The sequence below is a fragment of the Sorex araneus genome, chromosome 4 (assembly GCF_027595985.1).
Source record: "Sorex araneus isolate mSorAra2 chromosome 4, mSorAra2.pri, whole genome shotgun sequence".
Lineage (NCBI taxonomy): Eukaryota > Metazoa > Chordata > Mammalia > Eulipotyphla > Soricidae > Sorex > Sorex araneus.
Window position 1 is genome coordinate 140,215,707 of NC_073305.1, and position 17,016 is coordinate 140,232,722.

A 17,016-nucleotide genomic window follows, 5' to 3' on the forward strand; every position below is an offset into this window, starting at 1 on the left:
GGCCACACCTGGCAGTGCTCAGGGCTTATTCCTGGTTCTGTGTGTAGGCATCAATCCTGGTGCTTAGAGGACCATATGGGGAGGCAGGGATTGATCTGGGTCAGTCACGTGCAAGGCAGGCACCTTACCTTCTGTACTATCACTCTGGCCCCTAACAAATGCACATGTTATTTATTATTACAGTTAGATCACTTTCTAAAATTTTAATTTCTATTAATCATAAGTTTATGCATATTAATGCATATTACTATTTTTTTTTACTATTAAGTCACTCTTTCTTTGGGTAATATTAATAGCTAACAAATATCCCTAACTGGAGTTGATTATTATTCATGGCTTCTTTTTGCCTTTCAATTTTAATTTTTTTTCTTTTGGGTCATGACTTTTTGCTTGGTGGTCACTCCCAGCATTGCTTGGGGATCATACATTACCAGTGACAAGGATAGAATCTGGACTATCACCATACAAAACATGTGATAATCCTGTTGAGATGTCTCTCCAGTCCACCTTTTAATATTTTATAAAGAAGAAATTCTATACAATATTAACAAATGCATACAAAGACTGTTAAAGAGAAGGAAATATCTAAAAGCAATATATCATGTCTGAAATGAAGAACTGTGATTTGAAATTACACTTTCACTATAAATATACTGAATCTCAAAGACATAATCACACTTTAAGGTATCTATATGTCCCTAGTAATTACTTTTTATTGAACTAAGAAAGCAAAACTTTTATAATCTTAAAATTACAAATAATGAAGATGAAGTTACCAAATGAGTTATTAGAAATGAAATACATAGACATAGATTTATGAAATGCACATGTAAACTGAGTTACATAATCTATAATTTTTGCTTGCAAAATAAAAATGCAATTAAAGATATATTAAGTAGATTTATTCTCAGACTGATTTTTCAAAATGGAGTAAGAAAGGGTCATAAAAATGTAAAGATGCTAGCCAACTTTAGTAATAGCTCGTAATTTTCATTTAGATCTTTCTTAGAATTATACCCAATATACAAAATAATCTGAAGAAGTTAAAACACGATATGGAACAGAGAAACAGCTAAAGAGACAAACAGGACTATCACTCTAAGAGAAGACACCTGAGAATTAGCTTGTCACACTGAACTTCCAAAAGGAATTTTAAAGAGAAGTAACAAAATCGGAGAGGGTTGGGAGGGAGCACACACTTCAAGTTTCTGTGAAAAAATGTTCTCTTCCCATTTATTCATGTGACAGAAGGTAACAAACAACACACAATCCAATTTAATGTCAAGTCTGAAAATTAGAAGCACATAATTTCGAATGCCAATTTTAGTCTTTCTCAAAAGCTCAAGACCTTCCTTCACCAGATCACCAGACTAATTTTTAGTAACTTAAAATGCACATTGCTGGCCCCTAGCCCAGACCTACAGAGTCTAAATCTCTGACATGTGTTCCAAAACAAGCATTTAAAGGGCCTCTTTCTCCACTCCTCCCCATGTGACTCATATGTACTTTAAAATTTGAGGACCACCAAAAGTCTTGCTTTTGTTGTGTGAAAGTGATTTTCAGATACCAAAATTACCACTCTTCCTTGCTTGTATTTATAATTATGACATATAACAACTTTTAAAGTTTGCATTTTAACCACTTAGCCTTTTTTGGGGGGATGGCACTGTCAATTGGAGACTAATTTCTTTATACTCAGGAACTGCTTTTACTTGACCAAATTATATTAAATGTCCACCTTTTGATGTAGAGTCATGCAATAATATGAATTACTTCCAAAAGTCACTTACCTTCAATCAGCACTTATGCTTATTCAAAAGTTCTGAACATAGATGATGGAAATTTTCAAGAAGTATATATGCAGTAGTGTCTCCGTTTAATTTCCAAGTGGTTCGAGACAGGCACAGACTCCTGAGGTGGACTTCAGAAACGCCATTGAGAAGAGAAGACCACAAAACTGAAGCCTCTGGATACCTGATTATCTCTAAACAGAACAGAAAAACAAGTTGTGGGTTACCTGAAATTCATAGAGAATCTGCTATGGAGAAGGTTATTTTCAGTAAACTAGCAAGCATGTTACTAAATTTACCCTTGGCCTGAGTTTGCTGTTCCCTGATTTAGCACAGTTGTCATTTAAAATTTCATGTCATTGTGAAGTCAGAATTGCATGATGTTGCTACTTGCAGAAGATCCTGGTTGAATTCATTTTACTTTAATTGACTATTTTTTCTAAACATTGCATCAAGGGCTATAATTGCTAATTTTATTTTTGAGATGCAGGTGCTACATTTTGGTGCTGAATTTCTTCTAAGTCAAGGTTGATGAGGTCTCTTGAAAATAAATCCTCACACAAGACTCTATCACATCCCTGAAAAGACAGAATGTGATACTTTTACTAAATCCCCATAGAATCATCTGGTACATTTGCTATATTCTCTTTCACCTGGGTCATTCTTTCAAAGATAATTGGATATAAATTAAAATAATATTCTTTCATATATACTTATATTTGTATTGCCTTTTCAGGGAACCAAATATATGTTAAAATAATAGACTTATATGTAAAACCCTATTACTTGCCCAACCTAAAACCATTCCCAACTTTCTTTTTCCTTTTTATGTTTCACAAATAGACAGAGAAATTAGATTCTCATGCTTATAGTTACCTTTACTGTTAAGAGTAGTTATTAGGCATCATTTTGGCCCATGAACTATAAGAAGAATATGAGCAATAACTATGGGTAGAAATTTGTTTCATGATAAATAAAAAGATACATGTTTCTCTTTTATCTTCTATTGTTTGCCTTAAATGTGGAAATGATACTCAAAAGTTGAGAAGTTGGCTTGTCACTATGATATAATAAACAATGAATGTCCAGAGAAACACAAAGATCCTATTATTGATGCACTGCTGAATGACCATTACCAACTGCTTTCTCTGGAATTCTACTTGTTTAAATGCTTGGGATTTCTGGTACTTGCTAATAGTATTATTATAGATTGCAAAAGTGTTTAACAAACATTTGTTTAAAAGTACTGGATGATTATAATATTATCTATCATTTATACGGCAATGTAACCTGCAATGGAAGGTAAGTTTTTACTCTAAGAATAACCTGAGATTGGAACTCGCCTTCTTTTTTAAAAAAATTATTTTATTGAATCACCATGAGATATAGTTACAAGCTTTCATGTCTGAGTTACAATCACACAATGATCTAACACCCATCCCTACATCAGTGCACATTCCCCATCACCAATATCCCTAATATAACCCCCTTTCCCACCCTCCCCCTGCCTCCATGGCAGACAATATTCCCCATACTCTCTCTCTACTTTTGGGCATTATGGTTTGTAATACAGATACTGAGAGGTTATCGTGTATGGTCCTTTATCTACCTTCAGCACACATCTCTCATCCCGACCGATTCCTTCAACCATCATTTTCTTAGTGATCCCTTCTCTATTCCAACTGTCTTTCCCCTCCTCCTTTCTGTACCTCCCCGCTCATTTAGCAGGCTTCCAACTATGGAGCAATCTTCCTGGCCCTTGTATAACTACTGTCCTTGGGTGTCAGTCTCATGATATGTTATTTCATACTTCATAGATCCACAGATGAATGCAGTCCTTCTATATCTGTCCTTCTCTCTCTGACTCATTTCACTTAGCATGATACTCTCCAAGTCTATTCATTTATAAGCAAATTTCATGACTTCATCTCTCCTAACAGCTGCATAGTATTCATTGTTTAGATGTACCAAAGTTTCTTTAACCAGTCGTCTGTTCTCGGGCACTTGGTTTGTTTCTAGATTTTGGCTATTGTGAACAGTGCTGCAATGAACATAAAGGTACAGATGTGATTTCTATTGTGCTTTTTTGCACTCTTGGGATATATTCCCAGAGTGGTATTGCAGGCCCATATGGAAGCTCAATTTCTAGTTTTTTGAAGGAACTTGCCTTCTTTTTACTCAGAGGAAAGTTGTGCATGTTTCAAATACTGTGACATGAGAAATAACAACAAATGAGAAGAAAATGCAATGGAAGCCTAGCTCCAAACTAGGTTTGGGAGAGGAAGGTCTAGAAGTGAAGCAAATGTTTTTCTTAAAAGAATTTTGGATCAAAAGAGATAACAGTAAAAGCAGCATATTGGAGACTCAGGTTTGATTCCCAGAACTACATCGGTAACCTGAGCACCACTGGGATCAACTTATGAACATAGAGACAGAAATAGCCCCCAAATAACTCACAACAACAAAATAATAATAAAGGATTTCATCTTTGCCTGAGTGCCAAAGCTATCATGTCACCTGATTTCTCACTGGATGTGTTTGAAGTTCCACTGCAAAATTCATTCTTACTATCTTGATGAGTCCTATGAATTTTTTCTGGTCACATTCATCACTTAATTGCTTTATTTGGTTTAATTAATAAATGTCATGGACTTTTAAACAATGTTTTCCTTTTTTGAAAAAAAATTATAGTCTATCTTATAATTGTTCTCACATTTTTTTAAAAATAATGGCCCTGTAAGCTCATTCTTATTTAAAATACATGATCTCCTTTTTGGTCAATTGTTAAAAATCCAAGGTCTCCCTATGATACAGATTCTTCTAGATTTCTTATTATCCCTTGGCTAGCACTCTAGGTAGTTTGGTGGGAGGATGTGTCTCCTTTTTTAGGTTTGTGACCTAATTACATTAAGAAAATATATCTAACACACTGTCTACCTACACTTATAGTAATAAATGCACAATATTATGGAGTCAATGATCTCATTTCTGAGGTTTTGACAGAAATATCACATAAAACAAAACATTGCTTTCTTTGCTGGAGATACACATGAAAAATAAACTTTGGAACTAAAGGGAATCATACTGGGATAATGAGAGGAGGGCACCAAGTAAATAGGTAAGTAACAGAAAGAGAACTGCATTCTGAGATTTATAAACTTTACCAGGAAAAGAGAAACAATCAACCCATCCAAAAACTGAGAAGAAAGAAATATAAACTTCTCAAAGAAGAAACACTGTTGGCCAAAATTTGAACATTTCCCAAGCAACCATGGAAAACAATACTGCATGACAAAGAAATCTGGTCCATATTATGGAGGAGGGAGTATCTTCAAATAGTGCTGGGAAATCTAGACAGCCACACGCAAAAATGGAACCAAATCACTACTTAATAGCATATACAAAAAGTGGACTGGAGAGATAGCATAGCGGGTAGGATATTTGCCATGCCTGCAGTCAACCCGGGTTTGATTCCTCCGTCCCTCTTGGAGAGTCCGGTCAGCTACTGAGAGTATCCCGCCTGCATGGCAGAGCCTGGCAAGCTACCCGTGGTGTAATCAATATGCCAAAAACAGTAACAAAAAGTCTCACAATGGAGATGTTACTGGTGCCCACTTGAGCAAAGCGATGAACAATGGGACAACAGTGCTACAGGGCATACAAAAAGAATCTCAACTCATGCCTTGTATCACTGTGGTCCCAAGTTTGATCTCCAGTGGTACCATGTTACCAGTGAGCACCACTGGACATAATCTTTGCTGGCCCCCAGCACCTCTGGACCTATCAGCACTGCATCAGTGAACCTGAACACTTCAGTGCTCATCCTGGCTGGCTATTGCCTGGAGTGGCCTCCATGTTCTCTGAGTATTGTTTGAGAGTTCCCCCAAATGATCTAGAAATGAATGAAACACTTGGCTATTAGACTTGAAATCACAAAATATGTATGAGGATACATAGGCAATCCACTGCAAGACTTTCGTATCAGAGATGTATTTCAAGTCAAGTCTACAAAGAAAAGAAACAAAGGCAAGAATAATCAACTGGGCAATGTAAAATTTAAAAGCCTTCATATAGCAAAATAAGTGACCACAAAAACAAAATGGCAGTCTAGCAATTTGGAGAAGATATTTACATATTATATATCTGAAATGGGACTCATATCCAAAATATATTTAAAAAAATCATGCCAGTTCACAGCATAAAAAAAGCAAACAACCCAATTTACAAATGGGCAAAAGATCTGAATATATGCTTCTCCAGGTGGACCTGGGGAAGAAATTATGCATGAAGAAATTATCTGCATCATTTAATATTAGGAAAATGTAAATCAAAGCCACAAAGAATTTTTTCAGTTCAGTGAAAATAATCTCTATAAAGAAGACTGGAAACAATGAGTGTTGTCATAGGTGTAGAGAAAGAATTCTGACACTGCTGGTGTTAATCTACTTGGTACAGCTTCTAAAGGAAACTTACAGAAAACAGTATTGAGATTCCTTTAAAAAATTAAAAGTGAAATACCATATGAATTAATACTATTCCTTGTAGGTTTTCATAAGAAAGACATAAAAGAACTAGTTAAAAATGGTAATCATTAATTGCAGCATAACTCACATTAGCCAAACATGGAAATAACTTAAATATCCTAAATATCCATGGACAAATGACTGGATAAAGAAGTTATGGAATATATATATATATACATTCATATTTAATAGAATATGACTCTGATGTTAAAAAGACAAGACATTTAGGACAAAATGGATGGAATGTAAAGTGAGTGTGCTAAATGGAATAACAGAGAAATACAACTACCAAGTGGTTTATAACTCAAATGGGGAATAGATACTAATAAAGCAAACAAACAAAATAAACTAAATTTGCTAAAATCTATGATAGATACTAGAGTGAAAGGTGGACCAGGTGGAAGGAATCACTAAGAGTCTTTTTGATGGTGAGAGGGCATTGGAACTTTGTGGTGGGTGCAGTGAATCCTACACCCACATATATAGAAGTGATAAAAAATGGGTCTAGAATTCTATAATGTAACCCGATGACATCACTGTATCATTGTTATCCTGTTGTTCATTGATTTACTTGAGTAGGCGCCAGAAACATCCCCATTCGTCCCAGCCCTGAGATTTTAGCAGCCTCTCCTTACTCGTCTTTCCCAATGATTGAAGGCTCATTTCAGGGTCAGGGGAATGAGACCTATTATTGTTACTGTATTTGGCATATTGAATACGCCACGGGGAGCTTCTCAGGCTTTTCTGTGTGGGCAAGATACACTCAGTAGTTTGCCGGGCTCTCCAAGAGGTATATATGTATATATATATATAATATTTCCCTTTATGATATTTGTATAATATAAATATACATATATATATATATTTCCTTTCATGATGATGTGTGGGCTGGAGCAATAGCACAGCGGTTGTGCGTTCGCCTTTCACTCGGCAGACCCATGTTTGATTCCTCCGCCCCTCTTGGAGAGCCTGGCAAGCTACCGAGAGTATGGAGCCCGCACGGCAGAGCCTGGCAAGCTACCCGTGCGTACTGGATAAGCCAAAAACAGTAACAATAAGTCTCTCAATGAGAGATGTTACTGGTGCCCACTCGAACAAATCGATGAGCAATGGGATGACAGTGACAGTGACAGTGATGATGATGTGTCAGTGGATGCATGATCCAGGAATATGTTCACTCATGTGTGAGGCTCGCCCGAGCATGTGGAAACTGGTCTAGAGCATGGCTGTGGTGGGATAGTGGAGGTCGGCTGCCAGGCTGGGTCCCTTGGGGTGGGGAGGGCTCTCACCCACCCCCCTCCCCGGGGTGCCCCTAGTGGAAACAGCTTGGCGCAGAATCTAGTGGCATGGTTATGGTATGAGGAGATATGGAGATGAGATAATCTCCTCATTGGCCACCCTCCAGAACTCACAACTGCTTCTCCCAGAAGGGAGCATAAAATGAGGCCCCCATAACCATGCCAACGGACTCCGCACCAGGGGTGCCCGGGGGGGGGGGCAGGACACAGGGACCCAAGGGACCCAGCCCCGACAGCCAACCTCCACTACTCCACCACCATCATGCTCCAGGCCGTTTTCCACAGGCTCGGGTCGAGCCTCACACATGAACGAAGTCCCACAGAACCCAGGTAATGTGGAACTTTGTGATCTTGGACTCTGGACTCAATGGGACCAGGAGCAGAGATCCTCTGCCTGCTCCCCCCAATCTCTGGTAACCCAGGGGTCATACCCATAAACGAATGATAAATCAATAAAAATAAATGGCATTTTCCTGAGTATAAAAATTTTATTCGGGAACAATATTTTTAAAAGCAGACAGGCCTAGTATGTGTTTCAGTAGCTTGACATTTTGGGGGTAGTTTAGGGAATACATCTCGCTGTGCAGAGAGCTTACTCCTCACTCTATGATCAAGGGTCCCTCTTGACAGTAATTTGGGGACTATACATGGTATCAGTGATTAAGCTTGGGTCAGTTGTGTGCAAGGCAAGTACCTAACCTGCTGTACTGTTTCTTCAGTTCAAAATTTTATTTTAAAAGGAAAGGAATGGCAAGATGATAGCAGTTATTAATTATTTTTAAAAAGAGAATCAGTGTCCTTGAAATTTATTCACTAAAAAACTTTAGAGCGCTAGAGTTCTGTGGAACATAGTTTGACTACTATTAGCTTTGAGAATAAAAAAGAGAAAATCCAGGAATCAAAAATTTCCAGCATGAGTCAGGATCTTATATTTTAGTAACTAAACAAGTCCCTTCTTAGGGGATTCTTAAGACTTCCCTTTGGTTTGGGTGCTACACCCCTCACAACAACCCACGTTTACTGCTCAGCTCCTTTAGTCTTTATCAGGTTAGAAGGAGGCAATGGATACAAGGGAGACTAACGTTTTGGACATATAGTGGAGTAGTCCCCGTTCACTGATTTTTCATTCTGTTGATCACCTACAGGTACTTCAGTTATTTGTGAGCCTGACCCAAAAGTGATTGCTTCAAGGAGGCAATCAAACTCTCAGGCTGATAATGCACAAACTCATACTCTGAATGGTGATAAATTTCACAAGGGCATTATGGGACTTATTGCAACCAGCCATCTGGCCTGTTCCTTCTAATACACTGATCTTTCCACTGTGGTTCTGCTGTAGGTATTTTTTCAGGTCTATAAAAATCATTAAAACACCTTGCTATTCATATGTCTATTTTTTGTACTATGATTACTACAAATCATATATAATTCACATAAAATGATACCGACTTTTAGAATAAACCTTCTTAATTCTACCCTAGATAAACAGGCTCATTTATCTAGGAGACTTGTGCAAATGTATATAGTTCTGCTCAATTCACAGTATATCTTTGTGCCATGTTAACTATTAGTTATTTACTCCCAGCTATTATAAACTGTATTTTTGCTTATTTGTTTTTGATTAATAGGAGCTGAGGACAGGGACTATGCCTTCAACAATCGTCTACATCTGGTAGAATGTCTGGCTCATAGAGACTGCTTAATGCGTGATTATGATCACTGCACATAAAATTTTCCATGAGTGCAAAAGAGAAAAATGTTTCTAGCCTTTATCAACTATCATTTTCATTTATTTCTGGTGCCAGCAAGACAGGATTTGCATTACTTCTATGCATAGGCATGATATACTTAGATAGGCTTTTCCATCTCACCACAAGATATAAAATTGATGCCATCTAACAATTGGCACTGCAATTTTAATGCTGAATTGAGAAATATTTGAGATTTCGATGAACTCAACAGATATACGCACAGAGAAAAGATAAATGTCAAAGAACAGGAGAATATTTAACTATCTGTATCTTCAACTCTGCTAACTATGGACCTATGTTATCTGGGCCGTTTTTTCAGAATCCTTCTCAGAAAGTGAATTATACACACTTCTTCTATCTTTTTGGCATAGGAAATGAAAGTTATAAATATGTTTAAAAAAGCTCTTCACAACAAAGTATAGCATATTTTTTGCTGAAAGACAGGAAGTCAACTCTGCTGAGGAATGTAGGAGGTGCATGTGTTATTTCGTACTATTGTACAACATGTTTATTTTTTTCTCAAGTATACTTCACAGAAAATTTTAGAAAGCATAATTTCTTCCACTAATATATCAAGAAAAAGTTGAAATGAGTTAAAACTAACAAAACACATTAGGGAGGTCATGAAAATTACTCTGAACCAGGGCTTTGTAGTTTCTAATCCAGGCTGTATAATGGCTACGATACATAATTTCTTCCCAAAGGGTTTTATTTTTACAACCCATAAACAGTGAATACAATTGGTTTTAAAATTATTTTTAAGAATGTCCCTTTAATACTTTTAACCTTTTAAAGGTTATCAAGGGATATTCTTGATAACCTCTCAGTATCAATAATGCAAACCACAATGCCTAAATGGAGAAGGGGGGGAGGGAGGGAGGGAGAGGAGGAGAGAGAGGGAGAGAGAGGAGAGAGAGAGAGAGAGAGAGAGAGAGAGAGAGAGAGAGAGAGAGCCCCCACCACAGAGGCAGGCTGGGGAATTGGGGAGAGGGTGATGGGAGGGAACTGTAGACACCAGTGCTGGGAAATATACACTGGTAGTGGGATTGGTGTTGGAATACTGTATGACTGAAATCCAATCATGAACAGCTTTGTAAGGGTCTATCTCACAGTGATTCAGTGAAAAAATATTTTTAAATATTTTTAAATTTGGGGGAATGGGTTGGCCACACCCAGTCGTTCTCAGGGCTTACTCTTGATGGGCTTGGATCTCAAACCCAGGTTGGCTAGTGCAAGGCAAGTGCCTTACACTCTGTACTATTTTTATGACGATTAAAATTTTTTGTTATAGTTTAGGTAATATATTACAATACTTCTAAAATGTATGACAATGATATGAAAAGATACTATACCCATCACTTACAAAATGTCCAGGACCACTTACCACTGCTGAATTGTATTGGAAGGTATTAATAGCAGGGGGACTGGGGGACTGGGAAGAGGGAGACAGATACTCTGGATGTGGTGTTGGGATTATGTTAGTGAGAAAAATGTATTGTAAACAAACAAACAAAAAAGTTGCACCTTATCCACTGTACTATCTTTTGTGCCCCTATCACCAACTCTTTATATTTTTTATTCTTTATTTAGCAATTTTAAAAGCTGTTTTTTAAATTGCTTTAAAAAAGTGGTTTAGTGGAACCTCTTCCCAGTCATGGGACCATCTGACGATATTTGAACAAACAATTAGTATTAATTCTATCACTTTATTCAAGGTCACCTTAACTTCCTAAGATAGATGGGGGTAGACTTTTGACTTTCAAGATATACAACTCATTCAGACTGCCTTTATTTTGTTCAAATAGCACCAATTCACAAAGCAGTAATTTGTCATTAGTTTCATCACTACTTGACTCTTTTCAATTTATTTTTAATCACCATCTAAAAATATCTTAGTGAAACAAAATGATTCCTAAACATTTCAATTTAAAGGCAAGAATCTCAGTTATAGGTTGGATCAGGGGAAAGAAGATATCAACCAGGCATTCATTAGAGGCGAAAGGTATTATTTTGAATGATTTACTTGAAATGATCTTTTGTTACTAAACACAAGTATAGTGTTTCTGTTCTGATTTAAATCCTTCGTAAAGCACTGGATTAGATACGCAAATATATTTTTGCCATTGAAAGTGTAAAAGAGCCCATTATGAATCTGGACTCTTCTCTATGTAATTATAGTCATTTTCTAAAGTGTCTAGTATGAAAACACAGAACCATCACTGTAGTTTTAAGTAATATCTTACAAAAACACCATCTCAGATTTAAAATCAAGTATTCTGCTCTTTATTCTGTATTTTTCCAACTACCTAAACTAAACTGCTTTTGACTGGCGGGGCGGGGGTGGGGGCGTTGATCACACCAGAGATGACAATGATAGGTGTTCTTGGTTCCTTATATGTGTTGATTAAAAGGCAACGGGACCTGACACATTGCCTGAAAATTAAGGATATGTGAGGACATTCGCTCAACATGGTTTTGATATCAGTGGATTTCACAGTCAAAACAGTGAATCACCACTGAAAAGGCACACAATAAGCAGAACAGGATTAAAAAAGCAGAAATCAAAAGGTGATTCATAGCATTAAAAAAAACTCTGTTCTTTAAGCTATGTCTATATATTTAAAGAAACATCAGACTATTTTTTAGAATACAAAGGAAATGCCTTATCTCTATTCTTGCCATGACCCTTTCTCTGCAACTTAAATATACAATAATTGCTTTCTAAAATTACCATCTTTGATAAACCTACTTGGACAATGCACCTTAGAAAAGTCAAAACTTTCTCTCGGCAGTTATAAGCTTAATCAGGTTCAGAATAGATAAAAAGTATTAATGTTTTCTTTTTTATTTTCACTTACTCCATTCTTTGCCTCTGTTATTCCTTGTACTACTTTTATATTTTAACCTTTTATCTACTTCTCCAAGAAAGCAACTTTACACTCAAATTTATCATGAAAAATTCTGGGCCCTTATCAGCTAAGTCATAATGTGGCAATTTATCCGCCTGTTAATAAAATACCAATATCCCTTTACCATATGTATTCTGCAACAAACTACATTGATGTTGCCTGACTTTGGAGTGCAATGGAGGCTTTTGAAAAGGCATGTGAAAATATCTAGCTAAAGTAGGTGAGGGAATTGAGAAATTTTACAGGCTTTGTGTGGTGAAGTGTACTAAGAGAGCATTTAGTGTAAAGAAAAGAGTTGTTGCACAGTGTCATGGAAAAATTCATATGGTGTAAATAATCATATCCCCCTTCCCCCACTAATGTCAATTAAAAGGTGAACTCCTCAAAAATCTACGCAATGACGGAACTTTGTAAATCAATCTTACTTTTTCACTAGACTATAGGGTTGGAGCGATAACGCAGCAGGTAGGGCGTTTGCCTTGCATGTGGCTGACCCGGGTTCTATTCCTCTGTCCCTCTCAGAGAGCCTGGCAAGCTACTGAGAGTATCCCGCCTTCACGGCAGAGCCTGGGAAGCTACCTGTGTTGTATTCGATATGCCAAAAAGCAGTAACAACAAGTCTCACAATGGAGATGTTAACTGGTGCCCGCTCAAACAAATCAACGAATAATGGGATGACAGTACTACAGTGCTTTCACTAGACTGTAAGATCTATGGGGCAGGTGTGTTATATATTTAATATCAAGTTTAAATTGTTCCTTTCCTAGCACTTGAAATGTGACTAGTGCTTACATGTCATAATGTTAATATTATAGATATAATTTGATTGGAAATAATGATATTTAATTTTTCCTTTCAAAAATGTGGCAGCTAAAAAGTTAAAATTTCTTATGCTATTCAAAACACATTTATATTAAATAGTAATGATACAAATTAGTTAAGATTTGACTAATTATACAAATTATATGGCAGAGCCTATCAAGCTCCCCGTGGCGTATTTGATATGCCAAAAACAGTAACAACAAGTCTTACAATGGAGACATTACTGGTCCCAGCTAGAGCAAATCAATGAACAATAGGATGACAGTGCTATAGCGCTACAATCAAGTTATGCCAAATGGGTGACACGTGAGTGATGAATAAATAACTTTCTTATGTATAGAGCTGACACTAGTAAAATCAGCAATATCTAACTTCTGATAGAAGGGGCTTAAAGGAAAACAGACCAACAAATATGGACAACTTTTTTAATGTTCCCAACTTTCTCTCAGTAACCTTTCCCATTGCTGCATGTCAATATGGGTATCTTTCCTCTCGTTTCTTTTTTGGATTTGGTCATGTTGTTTTAGTTAATACTGAAGGAAGAGCAGGATGTGACCCAAGGCTTGAAAATGCTCTAACCATTAAATTTGCTTTCTAGCTTTTCTGCTATTGTTATGAAAACTTGCCCAGGCAGGAGGATGAAAGACAAGTACAACAGAACTAAGCTTCCCTGGAGGAGCCCCGCCTAATCCTCTGCTGATCCTCACTGACATGAGCAAACCAGCTGAGAGCATCACAATTTCTCAGACTAATAGTCTAGACCAGTCAACCCCAAATGACCTATTTAACTATGGTTCTCATACGTTTATTTTTTTTTTATGGTGCTGAGATTATTCAGAACTTTTTGTTTTGTTTCGGGGCCCTATCTTTCAGTGCTCAAGGCTTACTCCTGGTTCTGTGACTAGGGATCACTCCTCGTGGAACTCATGGCACTATATGGGATGCTGGGGATCCAACAATGGTCAGCTGTGTGCAAGACAGATGTCTCACTCAATGGAGCATCTCTCTGGCTCCTGAACCAGTCTTCTGTAAATACCTAACTGATCTGCAAGTATAATTTGTTTGTTTTGCTTTGGGCCACGACCCAACAGTACCCAAGGATTACTCCTGGCTCTGCACTCAGGAATTACTTCTGCTGATACTCGGTGGAAATGTGGAAATGTATAGGATGCCAGGGATTGAACCTGGGTCTGCCACATGCAAGGTAAATGCCCTTCCTGCTATACTATCTGTCCCGGCCATGTAAGTGTAACTTTCACTAAATTTTCGTTTTTTAAAAAAATTGACATGGAGACTTTGCTGTCATCTTTAAAATTCCCCATTTCTCTAACTTCTTAGGTAAGCAGCTGGGAGTGATCCTGGTCTTGGTCCCAGAACACGCACTGAAAGTAGACCCTAAGATCGACAATAACAAAAAGGAGATATTTTATCAGATAATGGATAAATTTATCCTAAAGAAATGTAACTAATTATTGAGGATTTTAAAATCAAGTAATCAATTTTTACTGTGGAGTTTTAAGTTACAGATCAGTTGAAACACTTAGCATTCAAAGGGAAGTGAACAATTACATAATCCTTAAATTTTCAAACAAGAGGTGAATTTGTTACATTTTTGTTGTTGTTGTTGTTGTTGGGGAAAAAATACTCTTTATGTGGGAGTGCCCCCAACATACTCCTGAAACATTTTTTTTACTGTCTGGTTGGACCTTGGGTTTTTGTGATAATGAGTAAGAATGGCGGGAATGTGAAAGAATTAGAATTTTGGGTAATAAAAGTAGAATAAAATTAGAATAGTGTCCTTTTTTGAGAAGACAAGAAGACAATAGAGAGATTAAGAATGACAGAGGGGCTACAGGAAGGGATTTTAAGTGCAAAGACTCAGAAAATGAGAGATTGGGGGATAGAAAAAGTTCCATGGGGGTAGTTTAGTTCTTTTCTGTAAATCTGCCACTCCCTCCTGCCTGCTTAAGTTCTCACAGCCAACCATATGAATATTTTTTGTTTGGATTTTTGTTATAATATTTGAAAAAATTAAGTAGAAAACTTGGGCTATTTATTATTATTATTTGTTTGAAAATTTAAAATGAAGTCAAGTAACAAAATAATGTATTTCACAGGTTATTCCCAGAATTAAACAAATTAAAATGTTCAGCTGTCATAAATGTTGAGGCACAGTATTTTCTTTTGTAAAAATTCAAGGTTTGGTTTGTAATCACTGTAAAAGTTGATCTGTACTCCAAGCTGTGTTCCAAAATCAGTCACTTCCGCTGATTTCTAATTGATAGACAGCTCTGTTTGCTTTACAGTTATTTTGTGGAGCACCAAAGAAACACTGTTTCCTACTAGAAGTCAGAATTGATGGAGCTTTCAAAGGTGAATGGCGCTCAAATGCTGGGAAACAACAAATAAAGTTTCTGCTTATGGAGACTTTTAAAATTTAATCTTTGAAAGATAACCTTGTATGTCTTAGTGTTACTATATTGATGCACCGAGGAAAAGACAGGTGAAGTATGCCTGTGATAAAAGAAAACATAAGGTATTGCTATGTGGGAATTGACTATGGCCTGAGAGAATTCTGGTGTTTTTATCTAGTAATAGAACCACTGAATCATAGGTGGCATCCAGACTGTAGATAACAGTATAAAATAACTATATAGAATTGTATAGCAATGGCATTAAAGTATATATTTGGACTTCAGTTTTGCAAGACTGATAGCTGATGGGAGCCTTCCTGTCAAAGATTGCGTAAAATGAATGTGAGGATAAAATTGGGTTAAGAATATGGACACGATTTCCTAGATATTGGCAAGCATCAAGACCACATGAAGCTTTTGACATCAAATAAGGGGCTAGAGAGATGGAGAATATTATGTGTATCCTGAAATACCTAGCTTCGAGACAGGACAGATTAGAAAAATACTCCTGGTTCTGCTTGTGTGAATGATGTTTAACATTAAGTGGCAAATCAGGATTATCATCCACAATCATGTCTTGGTATGCAGCCAGCCTTTCAGCGTAGAGAGCCACACTGTAGCTCCACAGGTAAGAAGACAAGATTCCAATAGGATAACTAGGCAGATGTGGTTTACTGAACCGATGTGGGCGCAGTTACCAAGCTGTGAGAACAGATACAGCCCTGCAAGGACACTGGAGCACAATACAGAGGGACACTGTGGAGAGCAGGGGACTGCTGGGAAGCAAGAGTGCCTGGTAGATTGCTTAGACACATAGCAATCAGAGAGAGTGGAGTAATGGACTAGACAAAATATTAAGCAATACTGGTACAAAGAGCAGACTCTCAAGAGTTTTAGCCTCTGCTAATATATATTTGCGGAAGAGGCAGACAAATAAGACAAGATTATGTGCACACAGGTAGGAAAGGAAAGCTACATATAGGTGTTGCTCAGAGCACATTCAGAGCAGCAGAGCCAGCCAATTCTTCTGGAAAATGCTGTATTTGGTAGTAGTCAAAAGGTAAAAAAAATTAAGAAAAGAAAAAAAATCTTGCACTCAAGTCTCACAGCTGCCTAGAGACTGAGGTTTGAATGATGAAACAGCATGTGTCCCTAAAGCTTATCACTTATACTTTTTCTATGCAGGCAAATTGAAAGAAAATTTTTACAATTCCAATTAACCTGAGAATCTTTAGTTGCTGTAATCACTTTGCAGAAACCTATATTCATAATGCCTGATCTGAGTGCTGAATTATATTCTCTGTTAATAAAATGTTGCAATATAACTTAGTAGAAAGAACGCTTGTCTAGCCTTCAATTATTTTCATGATGACTGGTAAAGGGAAGCATGTCACACAGCAATAGCCCATGAATTAAATTGCTAGGGAGAATTACTAAAATCTTGCAGACGAGGCTGGGCCATTTGAGCTCTATAATTTGTCAGATATCATCTCTGCTTAAATCAAAGTG

General features: G+C 37.0%; 1 protein-coding gene across 5 annotated transcripts in view; it reads right to left on the minus strand.

Moving 5' to 3' along the window:
* The window catches only part of HS3ST5 (heparan sulfate-glucosamine 3-sulfotransferase 5), a 330,509-nt gene that overhangs the window by 187,080 nt on the left and 126,413 nt on the right, over positions 1-17,016 (minus strand). For 4 of the 5 annotated variants that reach the window (XM_055137173.1, XM_004605734.2, XM_055137172.1 and 1 more), the window contains exon 2: positions 1,791-1,984. The gene's annotated coding sequence lies outside the window, so the exon portion shown is untranslated. Of the gene's footprint in view, positions 1-1,790; positions 1,985-2,089; positions 2,227-17,016 lie in introns of those variants that run through there. The other variant, XM_055137170.1, reaches the window with a different exon arrangement.